At 43.2% G+C, this 26,281-nt stretch overlaps 1 protein-coding gene across 1 annotated transcript in view; it reads right to left on the reverse strand.

Moving 5' to 3' along the window:
- Window positions 1-26,281, reverse strand: part of UNC13C (unc-13 homolog C) — a 1,075,146-nt gene that overhangs the window by 389,569 nt on the left and 659,296 nt on the right. The window lies entirely within an intron of this gene.

Below are 26,281 nucleotides of genomic sequence, written 5' to 3' on the forward strand. Positions count from 1 at the left end.
GTGTTTGCACTTGAGTTAGTATACAAATATTAATACATACATGCAATAAACACAGCAAAATAGAGAATCAAAAGGAAATGTCTACACAATGCTTATCACTATTATATGTAATGTTTCTATCAGAAACCTAATAATCAAAAAAGACTGATGCATACATTACAAGTTGTCAATCTGAATGAAAAACCGAAGCTAAAATTATCTCTGTGTCACTGATCTCTTACTGAACCCTGCATTTAATCACTTTTCCTGAAGCAGAGTGCATTTTCTACCTTCATACTGTCTCCTAAGGGAATTCTGGCAAATCCCAGACAAGGGAGATCAAGTAATTCCCATGGTTTTCACATGGATCATAGACACTTAGGAACTGACATTCTGCAATCTGATGAAAGTCTCAAATGACCTTACAACCTTGAAAACTGAATTCAAGAACTCCCCTCAGCTTGTTCCAATGCTTCTCTAACCAGTAGTGAAGACTCAGATATAGGAGAGTGTGTTACATCATAACTGCTCCACTGATCTCATGGTGAACATATATTTTCCATCTACCACAGACCATTATTTATAAGATATATATATCGAAGGAGGGTTGGTCAATGGTCAGTTGAACAATCTGAGATCCCCAATGAGAGCCCATTTTATAATGTCCAAATATCATCCTTCAATTCCTGCCTGTATGAGAAATGAACAATATAGAACTTTCTGATGTACTGTCATTCCTCACTATTTCCGAGATATCCGTTTACTGTCAGGCAATCAGGTTCATGTCTATATCCTGATGTTGCAACCCATTCAGAATTAAAGGGGTCGTCCAGTCTAAATCCAGAAGTCTGCAAGTGCATTGAGCAAGGCTGCGCCCATCTAATTGGATTTTGGCCGGATTTTGACATACTCGTGGCCACATGACCGCCGTTTCTGGCTCTGAAACAGGAGAATCCTCACAAAGTGTGCAATGTGAGGTCTGACAAGTCTGCAGTCACACAGAGCGACACAGAGTGAGTGCTGACTTGTGGATTTAGACCGGACAACTACTTTAGGGCTTTTTCAGATGTCCGTGCAACATGGTCTATGCACAGACCAGAATACATGGACTGTTCATGGCTTTCCCAACCAGAGCATTACAGCTTCATATATTTCTATGAGGCTGTCACGTTTAGGACAGGAGACCCATGGCCAGTCTGTTGCATTGCGGACTGTGCATGGACTGGCCACAGGTCTCCTGTGCTGAATGTGACAGCCTCAGAAATGTATGAAGCGGTCAAATTTAGGTCGGGAGAGCCACTGCCATTCCATGCATTCTGGTCTGTGCATGAACCGTGTTGCAAGGACGTATGAAAGAACTCATAAAGGGAGTCTGTCACACCCAAAACTGAAATTAAACCATATATGTTCATATAGGTGATTTAGCCTCTATAAAAATTATACTTGTACTGAAGATTTTACTTATTGCTTTTTATATAAAAAATGTTTTATTAAATACTAGATTAGTAAATGAGGGAACCTCGGAGTAACCATGGCCAACAACTCTCTCTTTTGTCAGCATCGGCCAAAAGCTACTGTGTGATTCTGTGTGCAGCGGGTGGACATTACAGAAAGAAAAGACAAGAATGCACCTGTACACACAGACTGTGAATGCTCCAAAGTGAGTGCTGTCCATCAACATAAGAATAGGTGCAGAGAAATGTAATTTATGATGCAGAACACTTATCTCATTTACATATCTAATAAAACAATTTTTATATAAGACAATATGTAAAATCTACACTACAAGCATTTTTTCTATAGAACTAAGGCCCCTTTATGAATGTATCAATTATTTCATTTGAGTTTTGGGATGCCATACTGCCTTTATAAGTGAGTCTGTTACAATGTTATCAAGTGCAGACAATTCTAAAGATAAACTGCCCAGGTTCCAGTTTTCCTACTTTGATAAATTTTAGCAAAAAAAAAGGTAAACAAATTTGCTTAAAAAGGTTGTCCAGTACAACAACTTTAGGGCTCTGTGCCAGCTCTGGAAGAGATGTATGGTCCATTCAGAAGTGAAGCCTCTAATTGGCTTCATTCGCTAGGTTAATAGAAGAGCATATCATCAGAGAATCATCTGAAAAGGCGTTCCTCAAGTCCCTTGACCACTGCAGCCAATCACAGGCTGCAGTGGACCTAACTTCTGGACAGAGCAGACATAACCTCCATAGGTGGTGTAGACGTCCATAGCAGCTTGTGCTGGATCTACCATGAAGGGTTAGTATGTCTCTGTATATTATTTTAAAACCATCTATGCCTAGAAAAAAACAAACAACACCTTTAACCACTTCATGCCTTCATGATTTGTTATCCTTCTTAGACTTTTATTATATCTACAATAAAGAAACTGTTTTACTCATGAAGCTGGATTATCCTTCATCTTGCTATTACAGTCTAGAGTCGCTGCTCAGCTACTGCAGCCCAGATCACATTGAAGTGCTTATGCCCTGGCATGCATTATCCGAGATTGGCCTCAACAGAGTAGCCACATGGATACCTTTTAAATATAAAATATTTTTCTTGACAATGACAATTTATAAGACAAAAGGCATAGCACTTAGAAGCTTCTTCTAAGCCTCCGTATTTTCATGGAAGCTGGTGAGCTGTAAACCTCATTAATCACCTTGTCTGACACATCTTCATTTCACTCTGATTGTAACAGACACGTTAATTTGTTACACAAAAACCTATGGCGGATAGGTGTCCAATAGCCATGTACAATTTATGTATACCAAAATGTATTATTGAAAAAAAGGAGACAAATTTCAGTTATTCTATAAACTTTTCTTCCTTGAAAATATAAGCTGTAGATAGCACTTGGCCATTGAATAACATTTTCTACTGAATAGTAATGGGCGGACCCGGACTGTAAAAGTCCGGATCCGCGTGGTTTCAAAGGTGCACAGGTGCAGGACTTGGGCCCGGGATTCCAGATATTGATCCAGATCTGGCACTCAGGAAATTAAAAAAAATATATAAAAGGAAAAATAAAGAAAATAAGAATGAAACGAGAGCGTCATACTTAGCGAGGCTTCGTCACGGCTGTATACTGCTCCCGCTGCCACTCATTCACTTCCTAAGCCGCTCATCATTGCTCATCCATATGCACTCTGTGATTAGTTGCAGTCAGATGCGTCCTGAGCCTGTGTGACAGCATCTGACTGAAACCAATCACAGGCATGAGGACGGCTGGTGGGCAGGGAAAGCAGCGCAACTGTCTGCAGGTCAGTATCGTGGTATAGAAATAAATAAATAAAACAATTGAAGTAGGGTCCCCCCATATTGTGATACCCAACACAGATAAAGCATATGGCTACAGGCTGCAGCCCCTAGCCATGTGCTTCTCTTGGCCGCGTAACAAAATAAGATTAAGCGCATGTGGCTTTTTTAAAATTATTTAAATAAATAATTTTAAAAAACAGCGTAGGGTCCCCCCCCCCAATTTTAAAACCCAGCCATGATAAAGACCAACAGCTGGGAGCTTATTCTCAACCTGGGAAGTCCCATGGTTATTGGGACCCCTCAGGCTAAGAAAAGCAGCCTACAGCCTCCCTGGAATTGTTGCAGCCATGCTTTACCCAGCTCTTACCTATTGCCTTGGTGTGGTGGCAATCAGGGTAATAGGGGTTAATGACAGTGCACAACTGTCATCAAGCCCAGAATTAGTGATGTGTAGGGGTCTATGAGACCCCATCACTAATCCTATGAGTAAAAGAAATAAACACAGAGAAAAATCCTTTTTTGAAATAAATTACAGCACCCTCTTTCCCCTCTTTATTAACCCCAAAAAGACCCTTGAAGTTCCGCCATAATCCATATGACGTCCCAGGACAGTCCTGGCTCTGCTACATCTGAGCCTGGAGAGACTGAAAACATGTCCGATCTCTCTAGGCTCCAGGAAACATTGAGAAGGGGGACCCAGCTGGCAGCAGTGACGTCATTCAGTTCACCAGAGGTCATACCCATGTTCCCCCGGTATGATCTCTGGTGTCCTAAAGCACTCTGGCTTAAACTGCGGGGCGTGCACCAGGGCAATCGGCAAGAACCAAGTAAAGCACCAGTCTAGTTGCATCTGATGGATGTGACAATTCTGAATTGGCTGTAGGCTGCTATTCTTAGCCTGGGGGGTCCTAATAACCATGGGACTCTCCAGGCTGAGAATACCAGCCCTCAGCTATTGGGCTTTCTTATGGGTAGGTATCAAAATTGGGGAGGACTGCATGTCGTTTTTTTAAATTATATATTTAAATCATTTAAAAAAAAAGCCACATGAAGTCCCTCTTATGTTAATACACAGCCAAGATAAGCGCATGGCTGGGGGCTGCATCCTGTAGCCATATGCTTTATCTGTGCTGGGTATCAATAAGGGGGGATCCTATGCCAATTGTTTTATTTATTTATTTTTATACCAGGATACTGACCCGCAGACAGTTGCACTGCTTTCCCTGCCCACCGGCCACCCTCATGCCTGTAATTGGTTGCAGTCAGCTGAAACGCTGACACTCAGAGCGGGGGCACGTCTGACTGCAACCAATCACAGGTGCGGGTGGGCTGGGAAAGCAGTGCATATGGATAAGCAGTAATTACAAGCCCAGGAAGTGAATGCGAGGCCTGGGAGCAGTGTACAGCCATGCCAGAGCCTCGGTAAGTACAGCGCACCTGCTCCCATCCCCATATCCCTTCTTCCACCATTTTTAATAGCTGGATTCTTGTTTACATAGACTTATATGGGGACCGGAATCCAACCTGGAACCGGATTTTAGAAACCGGATCACCAGGATAAGCCAGTTCCAGTTATCTGCGAGTCTGCTCATCACTACTACTGGACTGTCTCAGGGACGTGCTGCAGTATTGTGTAATCACAATCTGTGCTAATGACAAGAGTAAGAAATGTTACAGTTTGTTATTATCCTTTGTCTAGTATAACAACATGTAAATCCAAAATTATACTCCGATTCTGAGCAGATCAGCCCACATGGAAAGAGTTAAAAACATTTTGACAAATAATTTTAATAATACTCATGTCCATGATGAAAACAAATCAGACCTTTTCTCCAAAGATACTAATGATACTAAAGCTAGAGCCAAATGCCAAGATTACAATTATGGGTTTAAGCACTATATTCTTATCTCTAAGTGGTTTCTTATAAATCTTGGCCTATATTCAATTCTTGAATGTGTTTTAGTGTCTGCACATTTCTACACCTATATATACTGGCTTCATAGTGATAAAAATGAAATAAATAAGTATATATAATAGCAATGCAAGAACAAATCACCATTATCCGTCTTTATTATTTTTCAGACACACTGTACTCCAAACAGTAACCTTAATTTAAAGCACCACTCCAGCGATTTTCTTTAAACTTTTTTTTATTACCACTGGAGTGGTATTACTAATGCATGTTCCCTTCCCCTAGTAAAATATGTATTAGCCTCCAACAACTGCTCTGATCGATGCCACTCTTGTCCCATTCCATTATCTTGGGACCACAGCTTCAGACTGACCGAAAGCTGACAGTCACTATCTCTCAGTGTAAGTCTATAGGGCCTTATTCTTGCTCTTATAGACTCTCATTGAGAAGTGGCCTCCAGCTTGCACAAAAAACACTAGAGCGATCCAGCAGGTAACAAAGATCAGAAGACGACTGGAGAGGAGTTGAGAATAGAATAAGATGGTGGCTTGTATGTACCCCACTTGGATACATTGAAACTACAAAATACAAAATTCAGTTTATTCACAGAAAGCGCACCTAACCAGGGACTTTAAAATCTAACATATTCCTCTTTGTTTCCTCAGCTGAGACATTGACTGTCCTCAAACATGTTAGATCCTCATTAGCGGACATCATAGCATGTCCAGTGTAAGTTTACCATGAATTATATTATACAATTTCTGCACCTCAGCTACTTCTACAAATTCTTAAGCCCAAGGGCCTCAATCACCTTTCATCATCATTAAAGGGGTTATCCGGCTTATTTTGACTTCTTTTTTTTTATTATTACCCTATTGGGCTACATTGGGGCAGGTAAGTAGATAGTGAGCACTTACCTGCCCTGCTGTCAGCCCCTCTCCCCCGGCTCAGAGCGGTCATTTGACCGCTCCTGCCATGATTTTGCTGCTTCCGGTCATTTCATGTCAACATGGTCAGGACCATGAGGACATGCAAATCTGTGAACAGCTTGTTGCCGCCCTGCTGGGCGGCTACAGTGCGTGGAGTCTCCACCCCCTTACCTGCAGCCTACCACACATTCCCCCGCACCCCGTACTCTCCCCGCCTACAGTGTCTCCACCAGCATCGGGCCCCCTGCTCAGGATAGCAGGAGTGCCCGTGTGGTCTGTGTCCCGCTCCAGCCCCGGAGTGCTGATACTGCAGGAGTGCACTGCAGTATCAGCAGCTTCTCACCCTGCAGTGCTGGCAGCTGCGGGGATGACTAGCGCTTCTGTCAGGAGGTTAGATGAGATCATTACCTGCTGTGACGATCCTCGCTTCACTCCTGACATCAGCGCTGTCACTGCCTTCTATGCCCGCTGCATTCTCACGTCACTAGCGGTGACGTCACGGGCGATACTGCTGAGAACGCGGCGGGCATAGAAGTCAGTGACAACGCTGATGTCAGGAGGGCAGGAAATCGTCACAGCAGGTAAAGATCTCATCTAACCTCCTGACAGCAGCGCTCGTCATCCCCTGCAGTGACCTGGGCTGACCTATTGATGTTAGCTCAGGTCACTGCACTACTCTCCCAGCCAATGGGGAACATTCTGTTCTTCATTGACTGGGACATTGACTATGGTACGGATCAACGTGAGACCCCCTTATTGGATTACGCCAGAAACGGATTTGTTTTTCTTTTCAATAAATTGGTGAAAGAAGGAATGTTTTGGGGAGTGTTTTTTCAAATAAAACTTTTTTTGGTGTCTATTTTTTCTTAACTACTGACTGGGTTACTGATGTCAGTTAGCTGATAGACGCCTAACATCACTAACCCCAGGGCTTGATGCCAGGTGACATTACACATCTGGCATCAACCCCATATATTACCCCGTTTGCCACTGCACCAGAGCACGGGATGAGTTGGGGCGAAGCGCCAGGATTGGCACATCTAATGTGCCACTTCTGGGGGGGCTGTAGCCTGCTATTTTTAGGCTGGGGAATGTCAAATAACAGTGGACCTCCCTAGTCTGAGAATACCAGACCCCAGCTGTCCGCTTTACCTTGGCTGGTGATCCAATTTGGAGGCACCCCATGTTTTTTGTTTTAAATTATGTATTTAATTTAAAATAACAGTGTGGGGTGACCTCTGTTTTGGATTACCAGCCAAGGTAAATCTGCCAGCTGTGGTCTGCTGGCTGCAGCTGTCTGCTTTACCCTAGCTGGCTACAAAAGATATGGTGAACCCCACATGTTTTTTTTTTAATTATTTATTTATTTTTTGGCTAAATAAAAGGCTAAGCACCCTTTAGTGCCACATGAAAGTCACAAAAGGGTGCCAGCTTAGAATATGCAGGGGGTGGGACATTATATATGTCTTTCTCATCTATCTATCTATCTATCTATCTATCTATCTATCCCTCCCTCTATTCATTCATTCATCCCTCTATCTCTCTGTCTCTATATCTATTCATCTCTATATCTACTCATCTATTTATCTTTCTTGCTGCTTCCGTTTTTTGCGGTCCGCAAAAAAAAAACGGAAAAATGGACCGTTTTTTGCGGGCCGCAAAAACGGAATGGTCATGTGAATGTAGCCTACATGTGTTCCCTATGGGGGTAGGGGTCAGTGCAAAATGATGGTGAGGGGGGGGTCGGTGTAGAATGATGGGGGGGTGGTCGGTACAGAGCGCTGTGCGTGTGTGTGTGTGTGTGTGTGTGTGTGTGTGGAGGGTTGCAGAGCCTGATGTGGTGTGGGGCGTAGAGCCCAATGTGTGTGTGTGTGTGGGTGCAGAGCCCGATGTGGGGCTGTTATTTCCATTGCTAGAGTGATAACAGGTCAGGTGCTGGGGCAGAATACTGACAGGTGGGCAGGGGGCGGGGCTGGCAATGGGCGGGGCGGGACAGTGAGGCTGGGCGGTGCCAGCTCTGACTGGGAGGTTTAACACAGGAAGTGGTCAGTTTGCTGGAGCTGAATGTAAACAAAGAGCTGCAGAGAATAAAGTCCTAATTCAAGAGGAACAAAAGTTAGAAAACAAAAAATAACAATGTAGGGGTGTTTTATATGACAACACAGCACAGAAACTCAAAATTGATTTGGTAAGCTAATGTCGGACAACTCCTTTAAGTGGACGTCTCACCAGTGGAACTATCTTAATCCACGGACTGGAGTGGGTGCTTGCTGTGGAGCCCATAAAGAGGACAGTCCACGATCAAGTGAAAAGTTATAAAATGTTTCACATAAGTTAGTGCCACATGTTGTTCAAAGTGTACAGCTATGTGTAGGTCCACCAAATGGGACGATAATGCAGGGAACTAATCTGATTGATTAAATTGTCCCCTAATATGGATAAATTAGCATTGGCCTCATAGGGTTTTTGCCTACCCATAGATCGACATGTTAGGCTATAGTTGAACAGGATGGACATATGTCTTATTTCAACCATAACCTATGAAATGAATGAGCTGGCAGTCACACATGCCCAGTTACTAGCCCCATAGCATGTGTGACTCGCACCACTGCCTCATTAGCTAGACCTGCACATTACTATACACTGTAAACTCCAGGTGGCTTCATACGGTAGTATATATAAAATGGCACATTTTGGCACTTTCTGTGGGTGGCTCGAGGGTCTCTGGACCCGGGGGCCTTATGGTCACTTCAAATGTAAAGGGGGAGTGATGAGATGGTGGATGTAGGATGTAAATGTATGGGTTGAGCCGTACGGAGCTCGTGACGCCACCCACGGTGTGTGGCGATATTGGACACCACCGCTGCAGTTACGGGGCACCCGGGGGAGATGTTGTGCAGCAAGTTGTTAACTCCTCTGTGGGCAGGGATGGTGGCCCTGGGACCCGTTGGGGGTTTGGCGGTGCAGGGAGATGGGCGACCGCAGGGTGCTGATGTACTCACTATTAGTACAGGCTGGTGGTCTCTGTCTTTCTCCTGCACCTGTTTAGAATGGTGGACTGCCTGTGCTTGCAACTTCAGGAGTCCACTCTCGTCTTGTGGTCGCCTAAGGAGCCCTTTGCCCGCAGACCCTGGCCCATGGGATCTCTGAGCCGTGGTGGTGGCCTTTTATCTCCCTCGGTGGGCTGTTGCCTTCAGTCGGGACTTTGGGTGGGACAGGACCTCTTGTCCTGGCCGCAATCAGTTAATTAACTAGCTCCAGTAGCTTTTGGGCCTAGCTTCAGGGTCTGAGTACCCCCCTGTGTGCTCCGGTTTCCGAGTCGGTTCCCCGGATCAGTACCGGCAGGCCACTACCCTGTCCTGGTCCACCTCGGTTCCACCGAGCCGTCTTCCCGGCTCCTGCAGATGGAGACCGCCATCTGCCACCTAGCCAAAGGCACCAGGGCTCCTACCCTGGTACCTGTCAGTTTGCCTTCAGACCTTGGACACAGGCCTGACCTCCACTCTCCTTGAACTCCACCACTGAACTGTCCGAACTTCACTATTTTTCCCCGCCCTCGGGCTGTCTAAGACTCCTAGGTGGATGGCTTTCAGCCGCCTGGTTCCGCCCCCTGGTGTGTCTATCAAGCCCTGAGGGGGCCTAGGATTTTAAGGTTGGCTGTGTGTTACCTGTGAGGGAAGGGTGTATTCCTTATTCCTCCCAGCAGCCTCAGGCTTTCAGTCATAGAGATGTGGCCAGTGCAGCTTTAGCCACAGCTCAGTAAATGTTGAGCAGCGGCTGTGAACATGGCCCTGGCACTGGCTGACAGTCAGTTCTGTATTGATGCACTGCTTAGCTGGTTGTCAGTCAGTGTCAGGGTGTGATTACAATCGCTGCTCACTATGCATTAAGTGGTGACTAAAACCATGCTGCCTGCCCTCTATGACTGAAAGCCTGAGCCTGAGGAATAAAGATCATTTCCTTCTGGTAGCAGGACTTTCAGTGCAGCAGCTGCATAATGTTAGAACGCCATTAACCTGCTGGTTAATCTCATAACTACAGGTTATTACCATGTTTTTACATGACAGGTTTCCTTTAAATGACTTTTTTTAATGAACAGTAGGAGGCCATCCTAATAAAAGAAGAGTAGTGATGAGCAAGCACTACCATGCTTGGATGCTCAGTAATCATTAAGAGGACTTGGATGCTTAGACAGGTGCGACTTAGGCGCCCGAGTATAATGGAACTCAATAGGGCACTTAAGCATTCTTCATGAAAATCTTATGGAAAAATGCTCGAGTCCTTCATTGACTTTCATTATACTCGGATGTTCAAGGTGCTCCCATCAGAGCATTAAGTGCTCATTACTGAGCACCTGAGCATGGTAGTGCACACTCATCACTAGTACCGAGCACCCGAGCATGGTAATGCACACTCATCACTTGTACTGAGCACCTGAGCTTGGTAGTGACTGCTCATCACTAGTACCGAGCACCCGAGCACGGTAGTGCTCTCTCATCACTAGTATGGAGCACCCGAGCATGGTAGTGCTCACTCATCACTAGTACCGAGCACCTGAGCATGGTAGTGCTCTCGCATCACTAGTACGGAGCACCCGAGCATGGTAGTGCACTCTCATCACTAGTACCGAGCACGTGAGTATGGTAGTGCACACTCATCATTTGTACAGAGCACCTGAGCTTGGTAGTGCCTGCTCATCACTAGTACCGAGCACCCGAGCATGGTAGTGCTCTCTCATCACTAGTACCGAGCACCTGAGCATGGTAGTGCTCTCTCATCACTAGTACGGAGCACCCCAGCATGATAGTGCACACTCATCACTAGTAACAAGCACCCGAGCATGATAGTGCACACTTATCACTAGTACCGAGCACCTGAGCATGATAGTGCTCTCTTATCACTAGTACGGAGCACTCGAGCATGGTAGTGCTCTCTCATCACTAGTACCGAGGACACAAGCATGGTAGTGCACACTCTTCACTCAAGAAGAGCTACTTATCTGGCGGTCTCTGATGGACAGGAAACATTGATATCACAAACGGCAGTGACCGCTAAAAAAGCCTTTAAATACTTTCTTTTAGGCCATTGCATATAAAAATGTGTCATAAAAGGCACCATGTGAAGTGCTGAGTGGATGAAACCTCCAAGCATAGAGTAAAGTGCTATCAGGGCTACATGATACCTTATAAATGGCCAGATACTACAGATGTCATAAACACAGTATGAGAAGTGTTCATTCTAAGGACTGCAAGTGGCTCAGAGTGACAGCTGACAGCTCCGGCAGCACTTACTGTCACTACCGACACGTTTCCAATGACATTACATAAATTGATACATTTGTTAATGATGATCACCAAATGTAATTCAGGAAACACTTAGATAAATGTGAATTTGATGTTATTGACTAGTGAAGCACCTGACATTCAGATGATCGGGAATGTAGCTAAGATAAAGATACGCTCTTGTCACATTTAATGTATTTCTTAAAGCCCAAGGCTTTCCGGGATGCAACTCCAGCTAGCATCCTATATTTAGCAGATTAGATTGATTTTTGTTATTCTCTCAGAATGCAGAGGAGATGTATTTTCTTGTGCTACCTCCCTTGAGGTGCTGTTTGATCTTGTGTGAAAAAAACAACTTGTCATCATTAGGATCACAGGGAAAAAAAATGATATCTGCGCTATATGTATAACCCAATACACACCTTGCTGCATGGACCAATAAACCGAATGAATGATGCAACATTACTGCACTTTAAATTTGTCTGTATGAAGAAGTCGTGCTGTAAAGAGTTAACTAACGCTGGGTTTATAATAATAGCCTAACCTCTGCTCACTCACCAGCTATCGGAGGTTTCTCTGAAATGACCTTGTACTTGTAAAGGACCTATCCAGTCCCATGACCTCCTGATGTATACTACCAGAGCGATGACAAGTATGAAGGATACAACATAATTGGTATACCCAATGGGTCTCACTTGCCAAGCAGACAATCAATCTTGCTTGTTAACTGCAGGCAATTAGAATGTCTGTGTCTCCGACTGGCTGCTTATAGGGAGTCATGTCTTCTGTGCATTAAATTGTATTTCTCATGTTTTCTCTAACACGTCTGATGTTATAACGGTCCCTGGGATCGGTATATGGATCCATGACATGAAAAGATCACATTATCATTTCTAATACTATTCTTTTTACTTCCAGATAGATGATCTTGCACCTATACAAACCATTAATCTGATCTCATCTTGAGTACACAGTTCATTTGCGGGCCATAGTTTAGGAAATAATGATCTGCCTACGGAAAAAGTGCAAACATGAAAACATGAGCAACCGAAATCGCAATGGAGCATGAAGAACCTCATTTATAGGTTGACTTGACTTTATTTATGCTTAAAGGGTTTGACCTTAGCTGGTTAAATGTCTGGTTAAATGTCTAAAAACCTCTAAAAATTCTGTGCAGACAAGTGAATATCACCATTACCATTTGCAGTACCATTTGAAACCCCCTGATGAACGCAAATTAGTGGTCTAAAGAGTGGTGGCCTTAAGAGAAGTCAAATGGTCCACTCATGTTTGCATATGTCTGTACACAAGAGTTTAGGACTGTTTGGCCAGAAAGTGGTTAAAGTGAACCTGTCAGGTTCAATATGCACCCAGGAGCAGTTCTGGGTGTATATTGTTAATCCCTGCCTAACCGTCCCTGTATACACTAGCATAGATAAAGAGGTCTTTAGAAAAAGTATTTCTAAAGATCTTTTAAAGTATGCTAATAAGCAAGGGCACTAGCCCCCTGGGCGTTAGTTCCCTGCCAGGCGCCCCCATTAGCATTTTAGTACACCCCTGTGGGCATTCTAACATCTCATTCACCTCTCCGCCGCCATTGCGTCCTATGGGGGATTTCAGTTCAGTGCGCATGACCTTGGAGTTTGGGTCATGCGCACTAGTTCAGTTTGAAGCCAGGGCGTGTACACCCAATAGCCCCATAGGACGCGATGGCAGCAGAGGTGCAGACGTGTTTCGGCCATAGCCTTCGTCAGGGAGGTGTGACCACGTGTCGTGTGGCTCAGCAGTGGTCATATGGCGACAGGTATTTACCCCCATTGTTGGATTTCTGGGTCTATGTTTTTGGGATGCCTGTGTTTTGTGCCATGTAAGTTATACAGTATATTAGCAGATCTTTGGCTCATTTGAGTTAATTCTGGATCTTAAGGGTGCTTTATACGAGACGACGGATCGTGAGATGCATCGTCGAGGTCACGGTTTTCGTGACGCACATCCAGCATCATACATGACGTCATCTCGTGTGAAACCTCTGAGCGACGCAGTATCGTTCACAAATCGTGAGTCGTGTACTCGTCGCTCAGTTTCATAATATTGTTTATTTTTACTTGTGCCGGTTGTTCATCGTTCCCGTGGCAGCACACGTTGCTCCGTGTGACACCATGGGAGCGATGAACTCCGCTTACCTGCGTCCCACGGCTCCTGCCGGCTATGCGGAAGGAAGGGGGTGGGCGGGATGTTTACATCTCGCTCATCTCCGCCCCTCCGCTTCTATTGGCCGGCGGCTGTGTGACGTCGCTGTGACGCTGAATGTCCCTCCCCATTCAGGAAGTGGACGTTCGCCGCCAACAGCGAGGTCGCTCAGTAGATAAGTACGTGTGACGGGGGTTTCACGCCTTTGTGTGACACGGGCAGCGATTTGCCCGTGACGCACAAATGACGGGGGTGGGTACGATCGATTGTGAAATCGCACAATCGGTCGTCCCGTGTAAAGCAGGCTTTCCTCTCTATGCAACCCATTTGAGATATATGTATTTCATCAATAGGAATATATTGATTATATCCAGAATGGGGACAAATTTTCTCTGTAGTCTATTGTGTTTTATATTGTACCTTATTACCGACAGTTATCATCTATTTTTGATATCTGCTTATAAGTACCTTGCTAAGCTTTGTGGTGCATATTTGGCACTTTTTTCATTACTTTTCTCCTTGCCTTTTACGATTTACATTTTTTTCTAATCAATAACTATCTTTGTGTTTGAATATTAATTTGTGTCCTTTTGGCTATATTTTGTTTTTTGGTTATTGTTTCCATATTGTACTGAAAAGCAGAAAAAAAAATTCCAAGCGCGGTGACATTGCAAAAAAAAGTTCAATTCCACAATAGTGTTTTTTTATGTACCATGATCACTATATGGTAAAAATGACCTGGCAATATTATTCCCCAGGTCAGCACAAGTTCATAGATACCAAACGTATTTTTTTTTTCTCATTTAACTTGTGCAAAAAAATTCTGAAATTTGTAAAAATAAAGAAAAAAAAAATCAAAAAATTGTGCTTTTGGGGCCATTTTCTAAGACCTGTAAAATTCTCATTTTTCAGGACCTGGGACTGTGTGGTTGCTTATTTTTTGCGTCTTGAACTGGCTTTTTTAATTATACTATTTTGGTATGCGATGTTATGATCCTCTCTTATTGCATTTTATTGCAATGTTGCGGCGAGCAAAAAACGTAATTCTGGCATTTTGCTTTTTATCTTATTGTGCTCCTTACCATTGGGACTAATTTATTTTATATTTATATTTCTAAAAGAGGCGATAACTAATATGTGCATTTTGTTTTTTTGCTTTTTAATGCTTTATTTTCAATGGGGCAAAACGGGGGTGACTTGAACCTTTGTGTTGTTCTTTATTTTTTATATTTTTCAAATCTTTTTTACCACTTTTTATTGATTTTACTAGTTCCTTTAGGCCTCTTTCACACTTTCGTGTTTCGAGTACATGTGACGTCCATTGTCATACGCACTGGAGACACAGACACGTAGACCCATTAAAATCAATGGGTCTGTCTACACTGGCATGTTTTCATATGGATCTGTATCCATGTGGAGCAGACGCCTGTTCCTGTGCTCCACACGACAACATGTCCGTTTTTCTCCGGCAGCACGGATGTCACGCGGACCGCACACTGATGTGATCCGTGTGACAGTGTGACACATACCGGAGAAAAGACTTATTTTTTAAATAAAATATTTTTATATACTCAACTGTCTTCAACACTGCTGTCTTTTGCCCTGCTGTCACTTGCTTTCGGGCCCGCTAATTATGCTCATGAATATTCACTGCATCATGGACCTTGAAGCCGCAGCAGTGCTGGAGACTGAAGGGCTGGGGACAGATGGGTATAGAAGTACATGCTGTCTGTGAACTATGCGACTTTCACACATATAGCACAGGGACAGCACACGCTGAACACACACAAGCACACAAAACGCACCAACACCACAGACCATGCAACACGTGTGTGTTTTGCACGGAATGTGAAAGAGGCCTTAGGGGACTTGATGCTGCAATCTTCCAATCACTTGTGCTGTACAGACCAGTGCATCAGCGCACATACATTACACAAGGGCACATTTATAAGAATATCCCAGGACAGGAACATTTTTTTTTAACACATCCGATTGTAGAACTTATTTTTATTCTAAGATATATTAATTAAAAAAAATTGTACAATTGTTTGTGGCACAACCCCTTTAAGGAACAGTATGGTGGTATGATCACTACTGTATATGCTGACAATATCTGGTTATGGACTGGGGATACATTTTGTCTTCTATATGGCAAATTTGATGCTAACATTGATCTTTGTACAGTCATGTTTATTGGAAGGGGTGTACATCATTGAGTAAATGATGGCAAGTGCTGCAGCTTGCTGAATCCTAATGATGCGTCATGTACATACTGTTAGGATTTAGCTATGGTTGTTAGTTTCAGCAGTTGTCACATAATTGCAAGTATGCATTAGTATTTTCAGACATGTGCCATTTAGAATCTCAGCTGCTTTACTCAGGGGCGGACACTGAGAGCAAAGGACCCCTGTGCAAGAATTGTGTATGCCCCCCCCAATGGTAAAAGTCACCTCTGGGACACACAGAGCAGCATGTCTCAGAGAGACTGGAGAGCGGTGATGTCACGGAGAGGAGGAGGCCGGTGCTGGACACCAGAAGGAGCGGCAGTAGGTGAGTATATTATCACACCCACACTACATCACATGCACATACACACATTTAATAAATACAATATTCAATGGGAGCCTTCTTGAAAAATTGCAAACTTGTTACCACGAAACATCAGATTTACCTCTTCATACTATATATATATTATATATATATATATATATATATATATATATACATATATCGTTAGGTGAAGAAGGTGACGAAACGCGCGTCGGAGGTGGAAGGCAGACACAAAAGCCAGGAGACATTTGAATAAGTAAGTGCAAAGTAATATGTTGGAATAAGTGCAATAATTATAATGCTGTAGTTGTTTACATCTTGAGGAAGCTGCTAAGCCATTGTGCACTTTACTAGGCTACCTTTGAATCATTATAATTGACCTTTGATATCTTGGCAGAACTGGTCAGTAATTAGGTCGCTGCAATACTATTGTTTACAACCCTTGTGAAGCTGCTAATCCACTTTGCTCTTTATTAGGCTTATTTAGAGCTATGTGCAGTTGGTTTTAGAAACTACAGCAGGACTGATCATGGGAGTAATCATTAATTAATTAATGGGGTATATAGGCACGTTTGCACTTTATATATAACTTTTTTACTGTGTATTTAATATTGATCATTGACATTTATTGATATTTGTGGTTATCTATAATCATATAGTCAGACATTTACGCTGAATAGTATACATTTGATGATTGAAAATTGATTGTCTTATTTTGGCTCTGTTTGTCTGCTTCCACACTGGTGGCATTGTCCTTTTTTTAGTATGTTTTTTTGTTAAATTCTTGAATAAAAAATACTGATTTTAAAATTATTATATTGAAAGGGTGTCAATTAATTAATATTGTTTAGGTCTGTTAATATACATAGAATATTGAATCTGTTTTGATTAAATAATTTATAAAGACAGCTACAATTGAGAGATTTTTGATAATATAATACAAATATATGTTGCATATCATTGGTGAATGAAGTTGTGGTGCTATTAGAGCTATATTTAATTTTTTGTGTGACTTCCATGAGCCTGAAGGACTGCATCCATGCAGTTCAACTATGATTCATACAATTTATTGATGAAGTCATCAGGAATAGCAAAGAATGAAGTCTTACATGCCTCCCAGAGTTCATCTAGATTCTTTGGTTTTGTCTTCCAAGCTTCCTCTTTCATCCTACCCCAAACATGCTCAATGATGTTCATGTCTGGTGACTGGGTTGGCCAGGAGGAACTTTGTTGTAGAGATGGATGTATGAGATGGAGGACCATACTGCTGCAGAATTTGACCCCTTTTATGATTGGGAATGTAAGAGATAGCTGATACTTCTTGATATTTTAGGCTATTGATATTGCCTTCCACCTTGCAAATGTTTCATACACCCCCACATTGAATGTAACCCCAGACAATGATCTTTCCACCAACAAACTTAACTATTTTCTGGGTGTATTTTGGATCCATACGGGCTCCTATAGGTCTCCTGCAGTATTTGCAATGGCTGTGGTGTAATTCAACTGAAGATTCATCAGAGAAATCCACCTTCTGCCACTCTTCCAGTGTCCATCTGTTTAGCAGGCTGTGGGACTTGGCAAAATGCCACTCGGTTTTTTAATTGCCTTTTGTGTAGTGCTGGCTTCTGGGCACTGATTCAACCATGGAGGCCATTTTGAGACAGAATCCTACAAACTGTTCTAGTTGATACAGGGACTTGAGGTGACCAGGCCTGTTGGAGCTCTGCTGCAGTGTAAGAGGGGCTGGCTTTGAATTTTCTAACCAACAAACGTTCCTCCTGAGCAGTTGTCTTGCGGGGTATGCAGGACTTGGGCTTGTCAAAAACATCTCCAATCTCTTCAAGTCTTTTTTTAATTCTTTGTACTTGACGCTGAGACAAATTAAAGGTGCCAACCACCTCTGCAGTGGATCTGCTCTTTAGCCTCTTGATAATCAAGGCTTTGGTCGTAGGGTGGATTTTTGGCATGTTGTCAGAGGTCAAGTTGCAGTTCAAGTGAAGGTCTGGGGTGCTGGGTTTCTTTTTATACACACCCAATTATTGACCAATCATTTAGTGAGCACAGGTGAGGATGTAAACTATGATTGAGTGCAAAACTTTTGTCTTGCCAAAATCTGACCTTTCTGTGTTCATTAAATGATCAAAATTTCAGCTTTGCAGCAAATTTTCATTACCTAAACCAAATTCTGGAGGGTTTCAGGTTTCAAACGAGTAATTTTTAAAACCAATGTATGAATTTTTAGTCAGGTTATAAGCTTTTATTTACATAACATGGATAAGCGACAGAACTTCTGTCAGGGAGTGTATGCTCCCACTGATCCATATTGTCCCCCATATGCTCCCACTTATGCATACTATGCCCCCTATATTCCTATTTATCCATACTATCCCTCCATGCTCCCGTTTATCCATACTGTCCCCCCTATGCTCCCCCTTATCCATACTGTTCCCCATATGCTCCCACTTATCCATACTGTTCTGACTATGCTCCCACTTATGCATACTGTTCCCTCTATACTCCCACTTATCCATACTCTTTTCCCCTATGCTCACAATTATTCATATTGTCCCCTCTATGCTCCCTTTTATCCATATTGTCCCCCTTTGCTCCCACTTATCCATACTGTCCCTTCATGCTCCCATTTTATTCATACTGATCCTCCTATGCTCCCACTTATGCATACTGTTTCCCCTATGCTCCCACTTATAAATACTGTCCCTACTATTCTCCCACTTATTCATTCTGTCCCCCCATACTCCCACCTAACCATACTGTCCCCCATGGTCCCACTTATCCATACTGTGCCTCCAATTTCTTACCTCTCCATACTTTTACCCCCTTCTTTATATTGTTCTTTTACTTTTAAATACTGTGCCACCCATTTTTCATGTGGTCCACCCACCCCACACTGCTCTCTCTCACACTGTCCCATAACGTGCACTCACAGTCTTTGGCTGCAGTCTGACACTGTGTCTTTGCCACCTCTGCGGCACAGCAGTAAGCAGTGATTTTTATTAAATGTCACTGCTATGCACCGCGCACTGATGGCAGTTCCAAGCACATAACAGTGACATTCATTTGCCGCTGGCCTATCAGAAGCTGCTTGCTAACATGCACGACCTTTGATAGACCAGTGGCCATTAAACATTATTGCTATGCGCTGCATGCTGACGTTAGCGTGTGGCGGATAGAAGTGATGTTTGATGGCCCATAGGCTCTTTTAACAACCACAGTTACCGGCGGTAGGCCCCCTGTACATTTAGCTCGGAGGCCCACCGGGGACCTGAGGCCCACTGAGACATCCCCCTCTCACCCGCCAGGCCAGTCAGACCCTGGTTGTGAGGGGCCCCCTCCCCTCTGGGCCCCGATGCAGCTGCACCGGCTATATGTCCGCCATTGGCTTTACTCAAAAAAACATTGAGCGAAGTGGTGAAACTTTGGTTGACATGTGACCACATGTATGTAACTCACATATTTGAATTGCTGGAATTGGCAAGTCGAGCTGAATTTTAATAGTGTGCATATTACTGATTGTTAGGATTCAACAGGCTGCTCTGCTTACCAAAATTTACTCAGGGTTACACAACCCTTACAATGTTCAGTATAATAACATTATTCTACCAATACAGTATGTAGAGGTATTATGTAGTCATTGCGTAATGGTATTATTTAATTTTATATAGTGGTATTATTAGTAAAACAGGACTTGTAGAAAATTTTGATTAACTCCACGCAGGAATTATAATAGAGACCCCATCTGGAGAAATGGAGGAAAGGTCTTAACAGCATGGGCCTGTGTGATTTCAAATACCAGGTCTGAATTTCAGTCCCAGTCCAGCCCTGTATGAGAGAAAGATTAGTTGATTTTGCTTCCAATCTTTTACTGATGGCAGATGCTGGAAGAAATATGTATTGGGCATTTAGGATTTCAGAATGTCTGATCCTTTCCTTGCGGGAGCTAAGCCGCTGCTTGAGGCCAGCTTTACAACTGTGAAGCTGTAAAATAGTCAGTCTAATATTAGGAACAAGTGTAAGTATAACAAACAAGAGAGAAATGCTCAAGGACAGGTTTAACCTATTGCTCAGAGGAGTTGTCCTATGGAGATAGCCGAATGCAGAATACATTTCTTAGACTGGTATGGTCACGTGCACACGTTGAGTATTTGGTGAGTTTTTTTTACCTCAGTATTTGTAACCAAAATCAGAAGTGGTTAAAGGGAACCTGTCACCAGATTTGGTGACTATAAGCTACGGCCACCACCAATGAGCTATTATATACAGCATTCTAACATGCTGTATATAAGAGCCCAGGCCACTGTGTATCACATAAAAATCACTTTATAATACTTACATAAATGGTCGGTTGGGTGCAGAATGGTCAGATGGTGTCTCCGTTCTCCAGTGCCGACGCCTCTTCTTTCAGCCATCTTTGTCCTCCTTCTTCTGAAGCCTGGGTACGTGACGCGTCCTACGTCATGCACACGAGCCGGCTTTGAGGTCCTGCGCAGGCGCACTTTGATCTGTCCTGAGCATGGCAGATCAAAGTATTGTAGTGCGCCTGCGCAGGACCTCACTGCCTGTGCGTGTGCATGACGTAGGACGCATCATGAACCCAGGCTTCAGGAAAAGGAGGACAAAGATGGCCGAAAGAGGAGGTGCCGCACCCGAAGAACGGAGACACCCATCTGACCCATCTGCACCGTACCGACCATTAGGTAAGTATTATAAAGTTATTTTTATGTCTTACGCAGCGGCCTGGGCTCTTATATTCAGCATGTTGTATATAAGAGCCCAGTGGTGGTGGCCGCAGCTTATAGTCACCAAATCTGGTGACAGGTTCCCTTTAATAATTGGTGCCCGTGTTTCTATTACACCTTTCCTGTGATTGTTCCTCTCCTGGCTTCGGCTACAAATACTGAGGTAAAAACTCACCAAATACTCAACAAATGCATGTGGCCTAAAAGACCCAGAGATCAATTGCCCAAAGATCCACAGTTATCATCAGTGGATAGGTGAAAATTTGCCGAGCAAACCCTTATAATGCACATAATATAAGATGTTAACTAAAATGTAAGCGATCATCATCATTGTAAGAGCTCATATGCAGGTATAACAAAGCTGAAGTCCTTTTATGTTAGAAGTCTGCCCATATATCTATAACACAATATAATGCAATAGTAATAAAGACAAGCTGCAGAGAACTTGACAAACCGTCCATACTGTGAATCTATGGGCCTTTACAGCTGATTGAAAAGCTCTGCTCCGGGCACACATTCTGCCATAATTGTGTTTTCATCTCTCTACACCTGATGCATGGAAAACTGTCACTAAAAACATCAAGGCAGTCAATTCAGAAGCTTTCTACTGCTGCCAAAATCTCCATGATGCTGGTTAGGCAGCTTTTACAGGTTGTACATATCAGAAGTATATATAGGGACAGTATATGTGTCTTATAGACATAACATTGCCAATGACATTCAGTAAAATAAACTTGTGTTGCATTAAAAGTTCCAAAGACAACTGGCAAATGTACAGCATTATTTCTGAGCAGTTTAAATCCAATACACAAAATTGAGCTCTCAACTATGGCACAGTAAATGAATAGGAATTACTTCCAAAAATAAAACATAAAGTCACCATTAAACAGTCCTTGAATTGTCCTGTGTCTGTTCTCGGATTAAATTTTACCCTTTTATTTTTAGCTTTTTACTAAGTATGAGTGTTTCTGGGGAAAGGGGTTGACAACAATTATGTTCACTATTAAAGAATGTAATTCCGCTTTTATGGACTCCTGAATATCTTCTTAAAAGGAACCTATCACCAGGTTTTTCCTTATGAGCTGCGGCCACCATCAGTAAGCTCTTATATACAGCATTCTAGAACACTGTATATAAGTGCCCAAGCCGCTGTGTATAACATAAAAAACACCTTTATTATACTCACCTGCAGGGTGGTCAGGTCCAATGGGCGTCATTGCTCTCGGGTCCAGGACGCCTCCTTCCTTCTGTTCATCGCCATCCTCCTTCCTAGCTCCATGTGGATGATGTGTCCTACATGATCCACTCAGAGGCCTCCATCGTGATTCTGTGCTTGCACACTTTGATTTGCCATGCTGAGGGCGGAGCAAAGTACTGTAATGCGCAGGTGTAAGGAAAGGTCAAAGACCGCCCGAGCATGTGCACTACAATACTTTGATCTGCCCTTAGCAGGTCAGAAAGAAGCGCGCGTGTGAAGGAGCACCATCAAGGCCCCTGGGTGGATGATGTACGATGCGTCAGCCACGCAGTGCTGAGAAGAAGGACAGCGATGGACGGAAGAGAGGAGGTGCCGTACCCGAGAGCAGTGATGCCCATTGGACCTGATCACCCTGCAGGTGAGTATAATAATAGTCTTTTTTACGTTATACCGAGTGGCCTGGGCTCTTGTATACAGTATTCTAGAATGCTGAATATAAGAGCTCACTGGTGGTGGCCGCAGCTTATAAGGAAAAATCCTGGTTCCTTTTATGAACTCTCCATGAATGTGTAGATCTTTTAATGAATGCAAAAAAGTACAATAAATAAAAACAGTATAAACCAATTAAAGAATGTGAGCAAGGACCTGTAGAGAGAATAAACTTCCCAACATTGATGTCAAGTGTCTTGATCTTTTAGACCTGTGTCCACAAGAGAAAGGATGAGGGTGGTGATACTCAAGTACTCAGAATCTTAATATTATTTTTCTGTTCAGTATTAAAAGTGTGACTAAGATAAGAATTATATAGATTTCTTGGTCAGATCCTGTGTTAATTAAACTAGTATCTCACTTGTCTCTTATGGACAGGTTGGCCCATTTTTGTTTCCTTTGGTATATAATAATCATTATCAAGAAAAAAAATACATAAGACATATTTTTTAATTAATTGGCAGTGACCTCAAAATTACCAACCAATGGGAAAGTATTATATACATGAAAAGATGGCTGTTGTGTGGACTTTAAATAGTAAGAGTTTTTTGGTATCGCACCATTCCAGTCTACATATGTGGAATTGGAGTATGAAAGCAACAAATGAGGTCTGGAATAGTTGTATGTAAATGGAGAACATATGGAAAGGCTAACTAAAAGGAATTCAATGAACAGAGTAAAAGTTTGGCACCACTTCAATACCCGAGAGCTAAATTGGGCAGACACTCCGACAAAAGAATCACATGGTGCTAAACTTGAAAGTCAAAGGCCATTCGTAAAAAAGGACAACAAAAATCAAATTGCACTCACCATTCAAAAAAATCCAGTTCATTACAAAATCCTTCAAATACTAAGGGAGGAGGTAGGGTGCGTTAAGGACTCCTCTCTTGACGCAGTAACAGGTCCTACTAGTCCTAATACATCATGACATCAAACTACTTCCTCTTAAATAGTTTTACTAAACATACTTAAAATGCTCTACCTCCCTCCTAATGTTTTAATGATGTTTTAGCTAAAAGCAATATCACTTCCAATAGGGGGCAGTAGAGACCATTTTCTTCCTTTGCATAATTGCAATACTAATACGGTAGCTGCATAGCACCTAAGGCTGTTCTCATAAAATAAACATGGTGTGCAGTCTGCTAAATAGTCTATAGAACTTTTAGGCAAATGCATCCCAAATGGCATCAGTTCTTTCATAACCATATATAATGTCCACAAACAAAAAAAAGTAAAGGGCAGCGTTTACATAGCAAATATGAAAAAAAGTCAATTTAAAAGTAGAGAATAATATCTGATCAGTGCTAGATTTCCTATTTCTTTTTTTAAAAACTACATTCAGTTTTCTATCAAGTACTTTAATTTATTTATTATACTTGCTTATATAGGGTTAACATATTCCACAACGCATTACATATATTGTGATCACTTGCTGCCCTACATGGGGTTCACAAATCTAAATGCATCTTCAGTATTACAGATGAGCAAACTTGTTTGAAAAAGGGTCGAAAGGTTGCTAATCTCAAATTCGTCATGAGCTTTCGCTCGTTCGGGTCGGCCCTTACTAACATTTACTAACAGCAGTCGCCTCAGTCGTTACTAACACCAGCCTCACTAGTCCTTACTAATACATAGGCTTTGTCTCTTATTGAATTCAATGGTGTTCAGATATGTTCACTGAGCTGTTTGGCAAACACTGGGAAAGTTAGCGAACACTAAGGGGTGCTTCACACACAGCGAGCTCACTGCCGAGATCGCTGCTGAGTCACGGTTTTTGTGACGCAGCAGTGACCTCATTAGCGATCTCGCTGTGTGTGACAATGAGCAGCGATCTGGCCCCTGCTGCGAGATCGCTGCTCGTTACACACAGCCCTGGTTCGTTTTCTTCAAAGCCGCTCTCCTGCTGTGACACACAGATCGCTGTGTGTTACAGCGAGAGAGCGACAAATGAAGCGAGCAGGGAGCAGGAGCCGGCATCTGACAGCTGAGGTAAGCTGTATCCAAGATAAACATCGGGTAACCAAGGTGGTTACCCGATATTTACCTTAGTTACGAGCCTCTGCAGCTCTCACGCTGCCTGTGCTGCCGGCTCCGGCTCTCTGCACATGTAGCTGCTGTACACATCGGGTTAATTAACCCGATGTGTACAGCAGCTAGGAGAGCAAGGAGCCAGCGCTAAACAGTGTGCGCGGCTCCCTGCTCTCTGCACATGTAGCTGCATTACACATCGGGTTAATTAACCCGATGTGTACTGTAGCTACGGTAGGAGAGCAAGGAGCCAGCGCTCAGTGTGCGCGGCTCCCTGCTCCCTGCACACACAGCTGTGCGCTGGTAACTAATGTAAACATCGGGTAACCATACCCGATGTTTACCTTAGTTACCAGTCTCCACAGCTTCCAGACGGCGGCTCCGTGCAAGCGCAGCGTCGCTTGCACGTCGCTGCTGGCTGGGGGCTGTTCACTGGTCGCTGGTGAGATCTGCCTGTTTGACAGCTCACCAGCGACCATGTAGCGATGCAGCAGCGATCCTGACCAGGTCAGATCGCTGGTCGGATCGCTGCTGCATCGCTAAGTGTGAAGGTACCCTAACTGAAACAAAGTTTGACAGGTTCGCACATATCTAATCAGTATATATTAGGGGTAAGAACTGGAGCAAACTCAAGCAAACATGGAAATATTCCATGGGATATTGTTCTTTGTTAGATTTGAACCCTAGGTCCAGTAATGTAAGGCAAAAGTACCTACTATAGAGGCACAATGCAGACTTTCAGGCTATGTTCACATGTTTTTTTGCTACGTTTTTTCTGCAGCCAAAGCCTGCTCTCTTGGCAGTAAAAATGCTACTTGCAAAAAGCAGGTTTTGCGTCAAAATTTTTGTTGCTATTTTTTGGGAGTAGACTATATGTATCCATTGTCTACAGTACATGTTTAAAGGGATCCTGTCACCACTTTTTTGGTGTGTAAGCTGCGGCCACCACTACCGAGCTCTTATATACAGCATTCTAACATGCTGTATATAAGAGCCCAGACTACTGTGACAACATAAAAAAACACTTTATAATACTTACCTAAAGGTCACTCTGCGGTGGATGAGGGCCTAATGGGCGTCTTCGTTGCCCGGTGCGGGTGCCTTCCCTTCCGGTTATCTTTGGCTTCTTTCTAAAGCCTCTGTGCATGACGTGGCTACGCCATACACACTTGCCGGTCCTACGCAAACGCACTACAATACTTTGATCTGCCCTACTCAGGGCAGATGAAAGTGTGCCTGCTCAGGACCTGTGTGCCGTCGAGTGTCTATGACGTCGGACCCGTCATGTACCGCGGCTAGAGAAGAAGGAGAACAAAGATGGCCGAAAGAGGCGGCTCCGGCACCGGACAACAGAGACGCCCACTAGGCCCTCATCCACTGCAGAGCGACCATATATAAGAGCCCGGTGGTGGTGGCCGCAACTTATAAACCAAAAAAGTGGTGACAGGTTCCCTTTAATAAAGTTAGTTTTGTTCACCAAAAAAGCAGCAAAAATGCAGCAAAAACGCAGCTGCATTTTTGCAATTTCTCATTGTTTTCCTTGGTGATAACCCACTGCAAAAAAGCTGAAAAATTTCCATTCTGCCATTTTCAAAGACATTTTTCAATTCAGTCAGGGAAAACAAAGAAATGATGTGCATAAGACTTGTGACATCTCATAGCTTTTGCTGATGCTATAAAAACTGGCAATTAACTTGTA

This window comes from Anomaloglossus baeobatrachus, chromosome 4, assembly GCF_048569485.1.
Source record: "Anomaloglossus baeobatrachus isolate aAnoBae1 chromosome 4, aAnoBae1.hap1, whole genome shotgun sequence".
Classification (NCBI taxonomy): domain Eukaryota; kingdom Metazoa; phylum Chordata; class Amphibia; order Anura; family Aromobatidae; genus Anomaloglossus; species Anomaloglossus baeobatrachus.